Source organism: Vicugna pacos, chromosome 6 (assembly GCF_048564905.1).
Source record: "Vicugna pacos chromosome 6, VicPac4, whole genome shotgun sequence".
Taxonomy (NCBI): Eukaryota; Metazoa; Chordata; class Mammalia; order Artiodactyla; family Camelidae; genus Vicugna; species Vicugna pacos.
In genome coordinates, this window is record NC_132992.1 from 49,428,865 (window position 1) to 49,447,419 (window position 18,555).

The 18,555-nt window shown below is 35.7% G+C and overlaps 1 protein-coding gene and 1 long non-coding RNA gene across 14 annotated transcripts in view; one reads left to right on the forward strand and one right to left on the reverse strand.

Annotated features, from left to right (window-relative positions):
* The window catches only part of FANCM (FA complementation group M), a 765,839-nt gene that overhangs the window by 285,352 nt on the left and 461,932 nt on the right, over positions 1-18,555 (forward strand). The gene's annotated exons all lie outside the window — the stretch shown is intronic.
* LOC140697123 (uncharacterized) overlaps positions 3,958-18,555 on the reverse strand; it is a 33,363-nt gene continuing 18,765 nt past the window's right edge. Inside the window, exons 4-5 of one of the 3 annotated variants that reach the window (XR_012073949.1) lie at positions 17,034-17,289; positions 10,829-11,540 (exon numbers count right to left, since the gene is read on the reverse strand). This is a non-coding gene — a long non-coding RNA (uncharacterized lncRNA). Of the gene's footprint in view, positions 4,180-10,828; positions 11,541-17,033; positions 17,290-18,555 lie in introns of those variants that run through there. The other 2 variants (XR_012073948.1, XR_012073947.1) reach the window with 2 other exon arrangements.

An 18,555-nucleotide genomic window follows, 5' to 3' on the forward strand; every position in this document is an offset into this window, starting at 1 on the left:
AGACATGAAAACGACCTAAGTGTCCATTAGCAGATGAATAGATAAGGAAAATATGGTATATAAATAAACAGAATTTTATTTATCCATAAAAAGGAAGGCAATCCTGCTATTTCTGACAACATGAATGGGCTGTAAGGGCATTATGCTAAATGAAATAAGCCAGACAAAAAAGACAAATACTGTATGATCTCACTTACATGTGGAATCTAAAAACACCTGAACTCAGAAAGAGAACAGGTTGGGGGGTGCCAGAGGCAGGGTTTGAGGAGGTAAGAGAAATGTGTGAAGGTGGTCAAAAGGTACAAACTTCCAGTTATAAGACAGGTTCTGCTGATGTTCAACATCGTGATTATAGTTAACAATGCTGAACTGTATATTTGAAAGTTGCTCAGAGAATAGATTTTAAAAGTTCTCACTGCAAGAAAAAAGATTTGTGAAAAAAAGACCACTTTGATTATTCTGTATTCTGGGGTCAACGATTGTTGGGTGTTGATTGTACAGACTTTTCCTAGCTATCCTGCTTCTTTGGAGAATCTGAGACACTAACAAATACACACTGTCAATTGACAAAAACAAAAGAAAAGAACAACAAATAAAACTTCTCTACAATATGTCCAAAATACCATTCTTTCCTTAAGCCTTCCATGAACACCTACCAGCACCCATCCCAGATAAGTGAGTGTATTTTCTACTTTGAACTCTCAAAGCTCTATGAATCTCAGCCATCCATCTGTCATCCATACATCTGTTCATCCATCTATTTTCTTACTCATTTAGTCCATAACTGTTTTCCACCTCATTGCTGGCTCTGTATTAGGCATTTAGGAAAACATGCACAATCCCTGTTCTAAAGGAACACGTGGTCTACCATTGGGAATGAATAGTAATTTTACTAAAATCAAATACTTTTGTAATTATTTCTTTTCTTCCTCTGCTAGAATATGAGGACATTAGAGCACATGCTGTGCTTTCTTAATCTCTATAACCTCTTACAGTTTCTAAAATATTATTTGCATCAAATAGCTGTTCAGTTAAAGATTAAAAAATTTACAAGTCTCCGTATCTAATTCCTACCTAATTTTATTGACAATTTTTGCTTTAATCATTTGTATCCTTCCAGGCCAATTGCTTTGCTTGAGAATTCTAGTTGGTAGGAAATTCTATCAGGTAGAAACTGTCTTGGTCTCATTTCAGCCTAATGTATGAAAGATTTCTGGTGATGACTATGTAAGTCAGAAAAAAAAAATCCTTCAACTGTATGTTTTCTGTGGATTAAAAAAAATTTTCTTTTGTTTCATTGGAGAATCCAAGTATATATAAAAGATTTCGCCAATCATAAATATACAAATGGTGATGAAATTCCCACAAAGCAAACATCTGGAGTGAGCATCCAGAACAAGCGATTGAACTGTAAATACCTATGCAAGTACAAAATCATATGATTTTTTTTGATCCTAGTTAGCAAACTCACTTTATACAGTGACTACACATTGCCCTGTACACATTCTTAGTATGTTATAAGAATGCTGAATATTTTAATAAATCTGCTTGGATTTCTTTTAAGTAAGAGGCTGTGCTTATTTTCATGCTTGTACTACTAAGTAAAGTAAAAATGTGCTTCTCATAGCAAATGCTTTTTCGCAAATACACACCAGTGGAACGTTCACATCCCCCTGGTATCTCTTGTCTTCTTGGCATTCTGTTGCTCCTGCTTTGCCAACTCCCATGCCTGAGTGAGTCTCATTCTCTGTTTCTGCTCTCAGAGCTTCTGACTATTGCTGGATCCACTATAATTTCATGCTGTACATTCACTGGTGCTGAGAAATCCTTTGTTTCATCTCTTGTTGACTATTATTCCATTTCTGGAAGTGGCAGTTCCAATTGGCTTGAATTCTATTTCAGCTCTTAATTTTATAACTTTTAGCAGTTGATTTGGCTTGTAGTTACTGATACATGTGAATTTTTAAAATTTTCCAATTTTATTCTCACTTTATTTTTCTTATGAGTGTTAATTTCCACCTGGTCTTTTTATTCCCTAATTACTCAGCAATATTCTTTACTCAGTCCTGGTTCTGCTCAGCTGTCTGCAGCATTCCACACTGTTAGACCTCAACAGTACCCGGATATATTGGGTACGAAAGGAAATGCTCCTTTCTTCTCTCCCTCTATTCTTTCTTTCATATTTCTCTTTCTTGGCTTTCATCACACTTCACATAACTTGGGGGGGGTGGTTTGGCCAAGAATTGCTCTTGTATCTTCATAGCTGAGTCTTCTCCCTTCCAAACTAAAGTATTTGAAGGAATGGAATTTTAAACTCCTCCAACACATAGTTGGTGTTGAATAGGGATTTTTGATGTAATAAATTCACTAAGATTCTCTCATTTTTTTCTTTCTTTTTTAATCTTCTCTCTTATAACTTTACTTTTTCTCTCCTTTCTCTACCTTTATAATAATTTTTCTTTCTCCTAGCAACTTTTCCAAGATCCATAAGTAGTCTTACATCTCCTTCATTGAACACACAGAATAAATGTATGTAGTTGGGTTTTTCAGTTGTAAGAAATGAAAACCACTTCTGATTAAACATAAAGGTGTTTATAATTGTGAGCTCCAGCTCACCAAAAAAAAAAGGGAATCATGGATGACTAGGATCTTGTTGAAAGAGACTTACTTACATATCTAAAAAAGGAGCATAACATAAAATAACTTTTCTCCATACACCTAAATACAAGTTTATTTTCTACTCAGTCCTCCATGACTCCATCCACATACAACTTCAGAGTCTGGCTTATAATCAGCTTTCTTCTAGTACTGTTGTGATTCTTTCTAGAAATTCTGCAACCTACAGACTAAGTTGTAAAGTTACATACACCAAATAACTTTATATAAAGTAGCAGGGGAAAGAAAAAAAGGGAAATTATACATATAAAAGTATTTGTATACTCTAATTATAGTACAATAAGTTACAATGTGTCAATTTCTGGTGTACAGCACAATGTCCTAGTCATGAATATACATACATATATTCATTTCCATATTCTTTTTCATTATCGGTTATTACTAGATGTTGAATATAGTTCCCCATGCTATACAGAAGAAATTTTTTTTTTAATCTATTTTTATGTATAGTGGCTAACATTTGCAAATCTCAAGCTCCCAAAATTATCCCTTCCCACTCCCTTCCCTCCCAGTAACTGTAAGATTGTTTACTATGTCTGTGAGTCTGTTTCTGTTTTGTAAATGAGTTCATTAGTGTCCTCTTTTTTCTTTTTCTTTTTTCAGATTCCACACATGAGTGATATCATATGGTATTTTTCTTTCTGTTTCTGGCTTAGCTCACCTAGAATGACAATCTCTAGGTCCATCCATGTTGCTGCAATTGGCATTATTTTATTATTTTTATGGCTTATTTGTATTCCATTGTATGAATACACCACAATTTCTTTATCCAGTCATCTGTCAATGGACATTTAGGTTGTTTCCATGTCTTGGCTATTGTATATGGTGCTGCTATGAATATTTTCGAGTCAGAGTTCCCTCTGGATATATTCCCAGAAGTGGGATTGCTGGATCATATGGTAAGTCTATTTTTAATTTTTTGAGGAATCTCCAAACTGTTTTCCATAATGGCTGCACCAAACTACATTCCCACCAACAGTGTAGGAAGTTCCCTTTTCTCCACACCCTCTCCAGCATTTATCATTTGTGAATTTTTGAATGATGGCTGTTCTGACTGGTATGAGGTGACACTTCATTGTAGTTTTGATTTGCATTTCTCTGATAATGAGTGATATTGAGCATTTTTTCATGTGCCTATTGGCCATTTGTATGTCTTCATTGAGAACTGCATATTTGTATACTCATACTTATTAATTTATTGATTATTATTTAGTAAATTATCCATAAATTAGCACTTATTAGTTATTTTATATTTATTAATTTTTGTATATGAATGTATATGTATATGCACAAATACATGACCTATTATTGAAGGGAAAAGCACAATACATGTTTCAATCTTAATTTCTGTACCTAGTCATGAAGTTACAGATGCTTTAGTGATTTCTTCTTCCCCTGCTCCTAATGTTCCCCATGGTTCCTTCAGAAGTTCTGTGGCTGTAGCTTACATCTTGTTAGGAAGAAGGCACTCCAGGGGCTTGCACTTAGTTCCATGGTAATAGCCTGCAGAGGAAGCATGCGGTGTAACAAGCATGTGGATTCAAACAAGAATCTCCAGCTGTGAATCTAGGATCTCATACTCAGTAGCTTTGTGACCTTGGGCAAGTTACTTAACACATTTGTGTCTTAGCTTCTTTTCTGTAAAATAGGGATAATAATGGTTCAAGTGTGCTGTGAGGTTTAAATAAGTGAATGCATGTAAAGAATTAATAACAATGCCTGATACATCACAAGTACATGGTGTTAGTGATTATTATTAGTAGTAGTAGTGGTGGTGGTGGTGGTGGTGGTTCTCCAAGGGTCAGGTAGCTAATGGGGGATAAGAATATGGTGGGTTCAGAGTGTCTCTGGCCAATAATGAAGTGGACTTAGGTCAAACTGCTTTTTATCCCTCTATTTGTATAAGCTGCCATTCTGACAAGTGGACCACAGTGGCAATATGAATTCCCATGAATTTGTGTTGACTCAGAGCGAATGTTAAATACTTGAATGTTTTAAATATGCCCCCTTCTTCAGTTTACAGTAACCATAGTAAATGGTGGCAAATCCCATAAGGAAAGGCCAGAAGAAAGATGAGAGTACATCCTTTCATGTTATTTCAGGGACCTTCCTCAAGTTATAGCCTTCCCTACGTTTCAAGGGGCCATGTGAATTGTCTTAGGTCTGAGAATTGGGGGAAGAGTCATGAGTCACAGTAATGTTAATCTTAGTGGACCGCCTATCTAATTTGTTCTTAAGAGCTTTCCAGTAAGTGAGGTAAATATCTAAATCGTTCATGTCCTTCCATTTGCAAATAAATTTACTGTTTGCCTCATATCATCTCGTTTGCCTCTATTCAATCTTCTCTGATGATTTAACTCAGCTGCTAGGTCAGGAAAATTTTGGCTTCTGAAGGAGAGGGAATAAAATATAGAAAGATCACTATCACTGTTTTGTTTTCAGATCCCTGACTGTTTTTCAGAACCCTAGCAATTTGTAGTTGACTATGACTAGACTGGGTAGGTCTGTTTTAGGTGAGATAGACTGGATTTCAGCTTCACTGCCTTTGGAGGCTGTAAATCCTGAGTACCAAGAAAGACTCATTGTCTAGAATATTATTTCTCTACTTAAAATGTACCTTAGGCTGTTAGTCTCATTAACCAAGGGTTGTAAACTTTAGGGAATATGTAGTTAATAATGCCTACTGTGAAACAGACTGTTTGTTTTATGACCAAGTATAATGCCTGTCTGGTACTGCCTTTCAAAACTGCCTTTCAAAAAGGCCCCAGCTTTCCCCTCCCTATCACCTCTCACCCATGCCCATAACTAAGGCCTAAAAGTCACCAGTTGCAAACCTCTGATCTGAACACAGAGCAGTAAAATGCCAAGAACAGGGATACAGGAGGAACTGAGTAGCAATAGCTATAAAGTGTAAGGCGGTAAATAAATACAGAAGGTGGTGTAAGGTGGGAAAAGTTAGCTTCACCAGCATCTGGAAACTGCCAGAGTAGAGTGTTCAGGGCCACTGTGGACCAATTCCATTACAGCTGGACCTCGCTGGATCTAACTCTGTATTTTGGGGAACTTTTCTAAGACTGTGGTATGAGTCTATGAGACTAACAAATGTTTACCGGAGAGTAGACACTATCACTTTAGTGCTAAAAAAGTTTTCCAAATGCCGATGAGTTATGTTTGAATTTCACATCTTAAATCAAGCAAGTATCCCTAGTATATCAAAGATTGTCAAATGCTTTCCAGAGCCTTTAATAATATTATTAACAGCAAATATTCCACCTGGTGTTTACCCAGTCATTAAAATTAATTGTAAACTTCTTTATATGAAGGATTGGATTAGTCAAGATTCTTGGTTGCAAGCAAAAATTTCAAAGCAACTTTATTTCAACCAGAGGATTTATTTGAAAAATACTGGGGTGGATCAGAGAGTTAAGGGAAAATCTGTAAGAACTGGTAAAGTTCTTGGCAGGCTACAGTTGGAGATTTGATTGCTACTAAGATTCTCTCTTTCCATTTATCTTCTCTGCTTTTCTCCAAATCTCCTTTTGAACAAATAAGCTTTCTTAATAGGTGACTGTATGGTCTAGGTTAGTAAAGACTAGCCTGTAACCCAGAGGACTTGGGCAGATTCAATATTTCCCACTTAAATTTAAAGAAATTCTAGGAAAGAACTCTGACTGCTGTGGAATGGGTCATCTTCAACCAGTCATGGTGTCTGGGGAGATGAGGTCCTCTGAATGCCCAGACTGGGCCTCATTTCATTTCTGTGGCTATGCGGACAGGGTGTTATGATAGGCAATTCCATCAGACCCACATGACACCAGGGAGGAGCGGGCAGTATCAATAGTTGTGTGTGTCTGTGCGTGCACGTGTGTGTGTGCACATGTGTGTTAGTGAGAACACATGAATTTATGAGAGAGACAGAGAGGAAGAGAGATATTACTAAAAGAAAATGAAAAAAGGATGCCAAGAGGAAAAAAATTTATAGGCATCATATCTTATCCAGTCTTCACATGAAACTGTATACAGATGACCCTCCATAAGTGTTAAGTTAATTTCCTTATACTTTTCATCAAGGAGAGATGCTCTTCTTAAAAAGGCCTCATTGAAGCTTGTGTCAAATTCAGGCACTGATCCTAGAGGAATCCTGGAAAGATGCAGGTGGTCTTAGGATGACTGGGTATTCCGTTGAATGGGATTTTAGTCTGTCAGTCTGAAAGCCTGGCTTATGTTTAGATGAGATTCATCACTCTGACCCTGACTTTGGATAGGATGGATACCTGGGGGCAGGGAGGGATTTGGTACATAATATAATTGTGATACCTCCAAAGACAATCACTAATTTCTACCCAAATGCTTGTAGTAATGAGGGCTCCTTGTTTCCAGTAAGTGCATTTTCTTTAATAGCTATATTGGTTACATTATTTTCCTATATTGAACCATAATAATTACCTCCTAGATTTATAGAGGCTCTCTGTAATCAAACATTCTTATATGATATAGTTCTTCAATATATGGATGCTGCTGTCAAGTCCTTTGAAACCATCTCTTAAGGTTATTTACCCTCTTTTTTTTCCTGATGAGCGCATCATTTGTGAGTAACACTTTAAAATTGCTCCACACTATTTAGCAGTGTACATCAAAACCCTGTTAATGTTTTGCCTTAATAATAATGCTTCTTAAGAGTTTATCCAAGGGAAAAATTATATGAAACTATAAGACTCAAGACATTTTGTGTGGAAAAAGGAGAGTGATTTATAAACATTGAAAGTTATAATGGCTTAAATGTCCAATAATTATGAATTGGCTAAGTTTTGAAATACTCATGTGATGGGCTATCATAATGTCATTAAAATACTGCTTAAGTGTATCTGTTGAACATTATATAAGGTTGTTTCAATTTTCTCTTGCTGCATAACAAATCTCCTCAAAACTTAGTGGCTTAAAGCAGAAACAGTTTATTTCTTCTGATACCATAGGTTAGCAATCTGGGTGCTTCTGCTTGTCTCCTCTGGGATCACTTATACAGCTGTAGTTATCTGATGGCTTAACTGGTGCTAGAGAGCCCGAGATGGTCTCACTCGCTTGACAATAGTTCATGCTATCGATCATGGTGTCTCAGTTCTCTGAGGCTCCTGAACTTACACAATGTCACTTCTCTCATATTTTATGGTCAAAAAGCAGGTCACAAGATCCATCCCAGATCCGAGATATGAGGAAATAGCCTCTACCTCTTGATGGATAGAGCTACGAGTCACTTATGGCCATGTGCATGATTTACCACAAATATCAAGTAAAAGAAGCAGGTTATAAATAGCTTGGCTCATATTTTCTAGTGCTATTGACAGACATACAGAGATAAAATTCTTCAAAGAGGCACGCACAGATGTTAATAGTGATTTTTTGTGGGTGATAAGATTATGATTATTTTTGTGGGATTTTTAAAATGAGTGATATCATGATTATCTAATTTTTGTACAATTAATTGTATAATGAAGGTAAGAGAGACATCAAAAATATTAATCTTTCTGCTTTATCACAGGTGTTCTTGGGCCATTTTTCTCTTCTCCATTTTAAGAGAGTGGTATAATATACAGATCATTTAGTTCATATTTTTCCTATCTTCAGAAAAATATTACAAAAGAGATTTTTATTAAATGCCTTACAGAAATTAATGTGTACTTGCTTATGGCCTTTCTTTTATTAGTCTGCTAGACTTACTTAAATAGGATGAGGTTACTTGATTTGTCTTGTTCTTCGTGTCACATGCTGGGTTCCAGTGATTACCACTTCTTTTTCTAAGTGTTCACAAATTTCCTCTCAAAATCTCTTTAAATAATTATCTTTTAAACAATTCTTGCTAGAACCATTGGGGATCATGTTAAGTTCATCAGATAGCACTGAATAAAATTATAATTTAAGTAGGAAGACTAAAACTCACCTACATGAAACAATTATTAATATGTCTTGGTATGTAAGCACCCCTTCCTGGAGTATCTTCCCGCCAATGTTATATCTCTAAATGCCCTCCCTTAGACCAGCCTTACATCCAGTTCTTGAAAGCCTTCTTGGGTGTTACTAGGCCACACTAATCTCTTATTTTCCTAAATTTTGATTGCCCTTACTGTCTTCACTCTGCAACCTAGTGTTTGGCATATTCTGCAATGCCTTCAAAAGTAGGGATAGATGTCTCTTATGATATCTGTACAACAGTTTTATAATATAGTACTGGTCACCCACCAATAGCTTAGCAAACACTGATTCGCTTGACTGTTAAGAATTACTGTTTTTGCTTAGAAGTTTACTTTTCCTGAAAATGTTTATCATCTTCTGAGCTCTGGAATATCTCTCCTTTTTGACTGTTCTGCACTGTGCTCTTAGCCCTCCTTCCCCTATGTATGCCCTGAACTTATGCTTAGAATTCCTAGAATATTGCCTTATTTTTCTTTTGTAAATATGTTTCTTTTCTAATATAGATAATTTTTATGAGAGTGGAATAATACTTCAACAGGAGATGAGGATATTCAACATGATCTATTTTGAAACTTCAGAATTTGAAAATTAAGTTAGTTTCCTATTTATTAATCTCAGCATTCAGGAACTTGGTGCAAGGAATGACAATGTATATTTTTAAGTGGGTAAAGGCAATACTCTGAGGAGGAGCATTATTTAAATTGAAGAAACAGACTATGCTTGAGGTATCACTTAATATCTACATGTATATCTTGACCAATCATGTTCACTTACCCCAAATATTTAATGTCTCTGTCTGTGAACGTTTTATATCATTTGTGTGTGTGTTTCTCTTTCTTCCTTTCTCCACCCCCAACTCTCCTTTTAGGTGTATGTTGTTCAATACATTGGCTGATAGCCACAGTGGCTGCTGACCACTTGAAATGTGGGTAGTCTAAACTGAGATGTGCTATAGGTGTAAAATACACACAGAAATTCAAAAATTATAGTACAAAATATAAAATATCTCAATAATTTTATATTGATTACATGTTAAGATAATAATACTTTTTGTAACCTGTCTAAATAAAATTAAGTATAATGTTAAAATTAATTTCACTTTTTAAAACTTTTTAAATGTAGCTATTAGAAAGTTTAAATTACACATGTGCTTGATGTTTATGGCCCAAATTTAATTTTTATCAGATCGTTCAGCCTTAGACAGTCAGCTGAAAGGTTGGACTCACACATTATCCTCTTTGTTTCTTCTACCCTCCCTACCTCCGTCCGTCTCTCCCTTCCTTCTTTCTTTTGTTCTCCGCTATGACCAGTATAAACCCTGTAGATAAAAGCACTTGATAATAGCACAACAAAAGTTGAATGGTCAGAGTGGTCAGAATTTTGAAAAATTATCTGAAATAATTTTATGGGGATGAAAGGTTAGCTGGCAAGGAACAGAAGAAACTGTTTCACTTGGACTTTCTATCTCCTACTTTAAACATGGTCAGAAAACAAGAACTAAATTATTTCAGTCAGGATCTGCAAAGTTTATCCTATTTCCCCTCTATTTGGAAGTTGTTGGTTGGTGCTCAGAAAACATGTAAATCTGAGCACAAAAACTTAAACTCCCAACAAATCTTATCCACTACAGTTTCAAAATTATAGCTAAAGTGTGCAGGACTAATTTGAGGGCAGCTATTACAACAGATTATGTACTAGGTAAAATGTTTTATCAAATACTATTTTCTGTCTGGGAGGTACACAATCTTTCTAGTTTAATCAGTGATGCAAATAAGTTTGCTGCAAATAAGTTGGACTCTGGCCATGTTCCTTAATGCCAAACAAAACCAAAAGCCTTTAACAAAAGGAGACATAAAACAATTAGACAAGTTTATCTTTTGGACCAATTTTGTAAACTAAGTTCTTTCAAAAGTTGTCATCTGTCAGATTGAAAAAAAAAATGTGTACTGAAATTCAGAATTGTTTTCTTTTCTTTGTTTTTTAGTGAAGAAGATTGATGCATTAGTAACTGTTTTTTATGGCTTTTAGGATAACTATTAAACAATGTTTAGAGAAAATAAGAAACATTGAACTTTAACAGTCTCTGTTCAGCCTTCACTGACAATTGATCCACAACATATAATTTTCTCCAATGTGTTAAACAAAAGGCCAAACTTGGGAAAAACAGATTAATTCACCAAAGGAATAACAAATGGAAATGTTTCTATTTCAGTAATAACCAAAAAGGCATTTCAATAATAACCAAAAAGGCATTTACATTTTTTCAACTTTGTTTTAAACAAATTATTTTAGTTTATTTTAGCTACGAACAAACACCTCTTCTAATAGTTTTTTAATTACTTTCTTTTCTATCTGTACCATAAAAAGTATTTAGATATCAAAAGACATAAATACTATTTTGGGGATTTATTCTTGACTATTAAGTTTCTTTCTTTGCTAGAGCACATTTTTAATGACCTGTTAAAAGATAAGCTCCAAAGTGTCCCTTTGGGACTTTGCAGACAAACTTCTGGACTAGCTTTGTCAAATCCTGTCTGGTCTATCCTCATAGCTGATGGACTTAGATATTCTAAATGACAAATAGCAACAAAAAAAATTAGTCTTATTTGCTGGGTCAATAAGGAAGGCATTGATATTCGCAGTCTTTCCCTCTACCATTGGTTCTGCAAGATGACTCTCTCACTTCTCAGTATTTTCTCTTTTAGGTGACATTGTGTGTCTGATGATGGATGCGATGTTAATGGCTCCCCTTGGTCCGTTGCTCTGCTTCCTATGCCACTGGGACCAAGGTGACAAGTTTGGTTCTTGGGAATCTCTTCCTCACAGGGTGTGAGAAATAAGCTGATCGCCATAATCCTTGTCTGTGCCCAGTTCTTCTTCTCATGGATCCCTCTATGCTGTGGGAGGGTATCAGGATATTTTAGGGTAAACGAAAGTAATGACTTAATCCCCAAGTATCAGTGGTTTAATAAAACGAAGATTTTTTTTTTCCTTGCTCACACTTCATGCCTAATGAAGCTCAGTGGTGATGGTGTGGGTTTCTGCTCCACAGAGTTGCCAAGGATTTACCCTGGCTGAGCCACCATCATTTTGTGATACTTCCATCTCAAAATGCAATTGGTTGCATGATTGTTCCAACAGGGAAACAGTAACCCTGAAGATTCTGCCTTGGCTTTTAAAATCTTCTACTTAGAAGTGACACACATCCTTCTGCTCACAGCCCACTGGTCAGAACTAGTCTCATCCACCTGTCTAAGTAACTATAAGGGAGCTGCGACATGAGGAACACATGGATATTCTGTGAGCAATAAATATCTCTGACATGATATTCCCCTTAGTCATTAATATTCTCTTCTCTGTAATTGCAAGGTACCAGCTGTGATGTAGTCTGATCCTTGCCTTAGGAGAAAGGATCTGATTTTAGCATGGCAGTACAAGGAGGTTTCTCAGCCACCTCCAAATCTTTATCAGCTGTACTCAAATCTTTCTTACTCTATGAACTGAAGGGCCTCTTGGGGCACCAGTGGCTTGGACCTCATATACTCACATTATGATTTCTTTTACCCAGACTAACTTGCCTTTTCATGTGCTGCTGTCTGCATCCCACTTCTTCCTCCACTCACTCCCAATGGCAGGCACAGGCTTGTACAGGCCACCCAGCTGCTGGTGGAGAGTGGTGGAGCAAATCTCTGTGCTGTGCTCCTGGAGACAGCCTCCTTTTGTCCCACTTTCTGTGCATAGTGAGCCCTGCTACCAGAGACTTAAGGACCAGGGACAGCTTTAACACCCATGTAAAGTCATACCAGGCCCATGGGAAGGGGACAAGCCTAGATCAGACTTCTGCAGTCTGAGGGGACATCTGGCATTCCTTTCACCTGTCACCAATTCCTGACAATCTCCCAGGCCTGCAAAGATTCCTGTCACCATGTTCTTTGGACCTGGGAAAAGCAGTACTGCCCGAGCTATTATTATTATAGTGTAATTATGTAGCATACAGTAATATTCTTATACTGCTGAAACACTGTAACGATTTTTATTCTTTGAGTATGAAGCTACCTTGGAGCCACGTAGATTCAACTTTCCAACATTTTACTTGCAAATTTTGTACAGAAGAATGGGAGATTGCCTATATTTTGCTCCTGGACTATAGATTTTATGTCTACTACTAATGATAACCATGTGATTTTCTAGTGAAAACTTTAAATTGGATGAAGACAGTCATATCAATAATTAATAAGAATGGAAAAAACAAAATAAATTAACTTAGTAACTACTGGGATGCCTTTGAACGTATTTGCCATAAACATTACGGAGTGATCCATTTATGAAATAAGCTAATTAAAAGGAATTGCTCTCTAAAAGTGTTATAGATTGTAGAAACTTTTTCTCAGGTAATGAGTGCCACATTTTCACATGGTTCTTTATAAAATTTTAATTTGTATGATGCCTTATGAATCTAGTGAATCTAATGATGATGAATATACTTTTACCTTCCTTGGCAGGAAGCTATTAACTTAGATAACTTATATATTCATTTACTTATGCTGAGAAACTTATTCTGTAGAAACATTTTTCTGTTTAAAAATCTTGCTGTTGCAGTGATGTAGATTTCTGAAGGGAAAACAAAACGAGCAGCCTGAGAAGAATGCCAGATGGTCCAGCATCGCACAGGGAGAGCTGTGAAGGCAGGTGTGATGCCAGGTGATGCTTACTAAGATCACTGTGAAGGTAGGAGCGAATGAAGAATTGACCTCAGTCTGAATCTTTCATATCTAGGCTAATTCTAGGGACCCAAAAGCTTGGTAGTCCCGTCCACAAGTTGGGAAGCTGGGAACTTGACTACAGTTTAGGTTACTCTGGCCCTAGGTTACTTGGAAGCCAGACAACCTATAGATGGAGATAATGACTTTGTGGAATGTTATGCTCAAGTCTAGAAATGATCAGTAAGTATCACCTTTCCCACTTCCATGTGTCAGCCAAAACCCTGTAACCCTGACAAAACTCAGCTCTTGAGGGAATCTCAGGTGCTATGCCTGAATGTTTGTTTCCCTCCAAAATTCATACATAAAATCCTAACCCCCAAAGTTGATGTTAAGAGTTGGAGATTTGGGGAACTGCTTAGGTCATGAGGGTAGAGCCCTCATGAATGAAATGAGTGCTTTATAAAAGAGTCTCCAGAGAGATCCTTGGCTGTCCACTACATGAGGACGCTGCGGACAGTTTACCAGCTACACCAGGAAGGGGTCCCTCACCAAAAAGTGACCATATTTTGATCTTAGGGGTCCCAGTCTCTAGAACTGTGAGAAATAAATGTTTGTTGTTTTTAAGCCACCCAGACTGTGATATTTTGTTATGGCAAACCAAACAAAGAAACCAGACAAATGTAAAAATCTGAACCTAAGTATTTGTTAATAGTGCTAAGGGATTAAGAATCATAAAATATCCAGGGAATGTAGTAAAACAGCATTAATCATTCATCCATTCATCCAGTAATTACTTACTGGTCCTTAGAAATACCAGGTATTTGCTGGGCTCTGGGAAGACAAGCAGATTAAAGACATAGTCCTAGTCCTCAAGGACCTGGTGGTTTAGGTAAATAATGATTTTTTTCATTGAGATTTTTATGTACACAAAAGAAGCCTACTTATGTCGTACCGGGCACTTCCCAGTTCTTGCTTTCCCCATGTAGCATACATACCTCATAAGTACTTTGTTAGCCAGTGTACAATGTTAGTACAATGTGCCAGGGTACAAACACACCCATGGTAAAGTTTGATCAATAACAATTCTTCTAAAATTTCTAGTGTGCTTTTGTTGGAGGCAAGTAGGTTTTGACAGGAATTCTTTTAGTTCACATACCCTTTCCAATTCCTGACTATCCATCTACACCATTTGTTTCAATGTAAGAGCAGGTTTCACAGTTCAGTAGGAGCAGTGGTAGGAATGGTTGGTTGTAGGCTATGCATTCCTCCCACTGCCCCTGCCCAACAACAAAATTACTGTTAAATTATGGAGAAAGTATTCGCAAAATAGCTTCCACAGAATTTATCTTTAGAAAGGTCGAATTACATTTGCATCATTGAGGGACTGTTGACAAGGTGCTGGTGATTTAGAAGGGAGAAGAGTTTTATTTTTTAAAGGAAATGACTAAGATTTCCCAAGTCCTTTTATGCAATGGGTTTAGGTGGAGGACGATATAGAGAGCAAAAAATTTATACAATGAACAATTTTTGTTGATTGTAAAAATAATAGTAAAGAGTTAGTAAAAACAAAACTGAGAGCTTATTAATTAATAAATATGTATTCAGTAACCATATAAGAAAGGCACTGTGCTGAGCACTGTAGGAGACACAGAAAAGACCGTGACCACCGATCCCTGCTTCCTAAGAGGTCGCAGTCACTGGGTGTAGGAGTATGACAGATAGATATAACTAAAGTATACACCATAATAGATTAAGGTTTTTATAAAAAATGAAAAAATAAAAGTCTACAATGTTTTGGAGAAGACAGAACATTTGGTTGAGTATGTATTTAGGGCTTAAGGGCACTTCTGAGATTAGTGAAATGGAATTTTTGCTGGGTCTGAGGATGGATGATATTGAAACTAGCAGAGATGGGCAGAAGTGCAGAGGTAGCAAAGTACAGATGAGGAAATGGCCAATAATTCTGTGTCAGAGAAAGCACGGCATCCTTGGAGAGCAATGGCTGATAGAGCTAGAAAGATGGTAAGGGGAAAACCTATAGATGTTTCTTATTTTTCTTTTCTCTTATTTTTACCTATTTTTTAAATCTGAAATTTTCCTCCTATCTTATCCTTCTTTTTCCTTGTACTTACAGAGAAAAATCTGTCCTCCAAACAATCATTCTGTTTAATTGTAAAGTCATTAAATGTATTTTATCCAAGTGTCTAGTATATGTGATTTTTAAATTCACTGCAATGAAACAGTACTCATAGGTCTCTAGTGTAGCAAGTCTTTGAGGATTAAAAAAGAGAAAAAAGAATAAAAGTGAACCTTTAACTATATGGATGTGAAACCAGGTGGTTTTCCATAGCAACATTTTCCCCCACAGGCATACAGTTTTGATGTGTTGCCTTTTAACTTCTAGTGGATTAAAGATAAAACCTCACAGTTGAAACAGATCAGTAATTAGATTTTCCCCAGTCTCTTTACTTGAAGGAGAGAAATAGGCTACTCTCTATTCTGAGTTACTTTATTTTGGGCTCACCTTATAGTTGTTCAGCTTTGAGACATTTCATGTTTAGATTAAGCATGCCTTTGGGCAAATTTGATTTTTATCAGAGTAATTCCAAACCATGTTGTATTCATAAAGTTAAAACTATAAAAGCTTGTTTCTGATCACCTTTAATAGGATAATACTGGTGCTATTTTTTAATTTTTAAAAGTAAGATCTTTGATAGCATAATTTTTATTGTTCTATCATAGATTAGTTTCTGTTCAAGTGCTTGCTAGTTAGAATTATAAGAAGCTGCAAGTGACTGGAATTGTCAAAGCTTGGTTGTTACTTCTGTGTTTCATAGTCCAGATTTTTTGTTTTCAAGTCCAGATTAGACTTAATTTATATATGAGTTTAAGTTCTTAATTTTAAAATCATTATGAAAATACCACATTAAATGCATTTTCTTTATGATGAAATCTGTTTTTTTAAAATAATTTTTTTCACACAAAAATAAATTGTCAGTCTGTCAGCTTCCAAAATCAATCATCTACCTTTACTGCATTCTGTTCGTTTATATTAATAATTGTAGAATAACATGCTGGAAATTGTTTTATTTGTTCTATACATAGCCAGAAAAAGATGCTGTTTGCGTGTCAGTATGCTTTTAAATTTAAAGTTCTTCCAAACTCAAAAAAGCAGTTATAATTTTGTACTATTTTAATATACTCATTTTATGGCTTTTGTTACTAAAATGAGTTTGCTTTTATAATATTGATAAATTTATTAATTTTTTATTTAGTCATTTCTTTTAGTCTTTCCTTGGCTGCCCAAAGATGTTTCTCTTTTTGTTATTCTATTTACTAGTTAGGTTAAATTTTTCATATTTCATCTAAACTTGAAATAAGAACCCTTTTTGTAATCCACATTTTCCTTCTTTTGGTTCAGTGAAGAAATTCTTTAATTACTGAGATGCCACTTCAGCATCATGTTGAAACAAACTATTTTTCATGAATTGTTCATTGTAATGACAAACTTAATAATGTCTTCACAAAAAGATGTCTCTGCCCAAATGACTGTTCCTGAAGAAAATAACATAAAGTGCACTCAGACTGTCTACTTGGGAGGAATGAACAGAAGTATATATCCCTAGAATTCATATGAAAAATAGTTTAATGGCTAATGTACTTGTCCACACCAAGAAACAGACTCACCAGGCTACTGTATCCATCTTGGGGGAGGTCAGTTGGATGTCTCTTTAACAAAAGTATTTTAAAAAAAAATCTGTTTTGTCCCTGCAGATGAGATGATCTCCTCTCTTTGACAAAAATAGAATGAAAGTTCCTCTGCAAGACAATGATTTAATCCAATGTTCCACAGTAAATACTCAGGATGGAAACAGTTCATCATGGTTGTGTTAGTAGAGTTCTTTTCTTTTCTTTTCTTTTTGGCCAGACTTTAGGTTTGTTTCTAAGGATGGAGAGATACTCAGGTTTAATATAGTTGCTGAATTATATGTGCTCAAAGCTATTGGTAGCCTCTTTTGTTGTTGTGGTGGTTGTTACTGTTGTTGTTGTTACAATGCTGAAGCGGAGTGCTTAAAATTTATAAGGTGATTTAAATTTTAAAATGGTTAGAAATCTGGACAGATACCCAGTCCATAGATATAGAATAACTCTTCTTTTTGTTATTTTTGTTTAAAGAATTTTCTGACTCCACTAATAATCTCGGGCTATTCAGTTCCCTGGAGGTTGTCTTAATGATGTACTAGTGGAAAGACTGGCATTCCTAGAATTTCAATCATACAGTGGAACTGGTATTGATGGAAAATTACACAGAAGAAACAGCCTTGTTCTATATGGCTAAGCTCTGGTAGACAAATATTTTATGACTTTCAAGGAGTATCAGTCGTTAGTATTTACCATTACTGGTATAGGATATAGCTCAATACAGCTGAATATAGCTGAGTATTTTTGACAGAACACAATGGGAAAAATAAACTTTCAGGGTGTATTATTTTCTTCTGATTGATTTAAATTCAAAGGTATAGCTCTCTTGTCTGTGTCAGCATTCCATCGAATACAAAGATTGTTCAGTGGAAGTGCACAAGACCAGCATCTCTAACATTCCTTGTGTAGTTGAGAAAATCATGATGCAGAGAATTGAACAGACCTTTGTCCCTAATTTGCATCCTTTGATCTTTGCCAAATTCTTACTCCTAATAATTTCCAGGGACCCTGAGGTAAAGTCACACAATATTTCCTTTTGATATAGATGCTTTAACTAGGATGATAATTTCTGATTAAAAGAATCTATTGTACGTGTACTATGGGTCAAATATACTGTTGAGTCTTAAGACAAAGATTCTAACAACATTTAGTGTGGACTTAAAAATATCAAATGGACCCAGTGACCTACCAACTGGTTTAGACATTTCATGAAGTGACTCTTCTTTACATCTCTAAATAATAGTGGTTTGAAGAATTTACCCAGGTTAGCCCATACAATATTCTCCACTTTTCATTTGGAGATCACTTTTTTACTTATAAGTGGGAAATGTAATAAAGTCGAATTGACATATAGCTGATTTACAATGTTGTGTTAGTTTCAGTTGTATAGCAAAGTTATTCAGTTATACCTGTATATATTCTTTTTCATATTCTTTTCTATTATTGGATATTACAAGCTATTGAGTATAGTTCCTATTACACTTCTTGATAACGGATCCATTTAGAG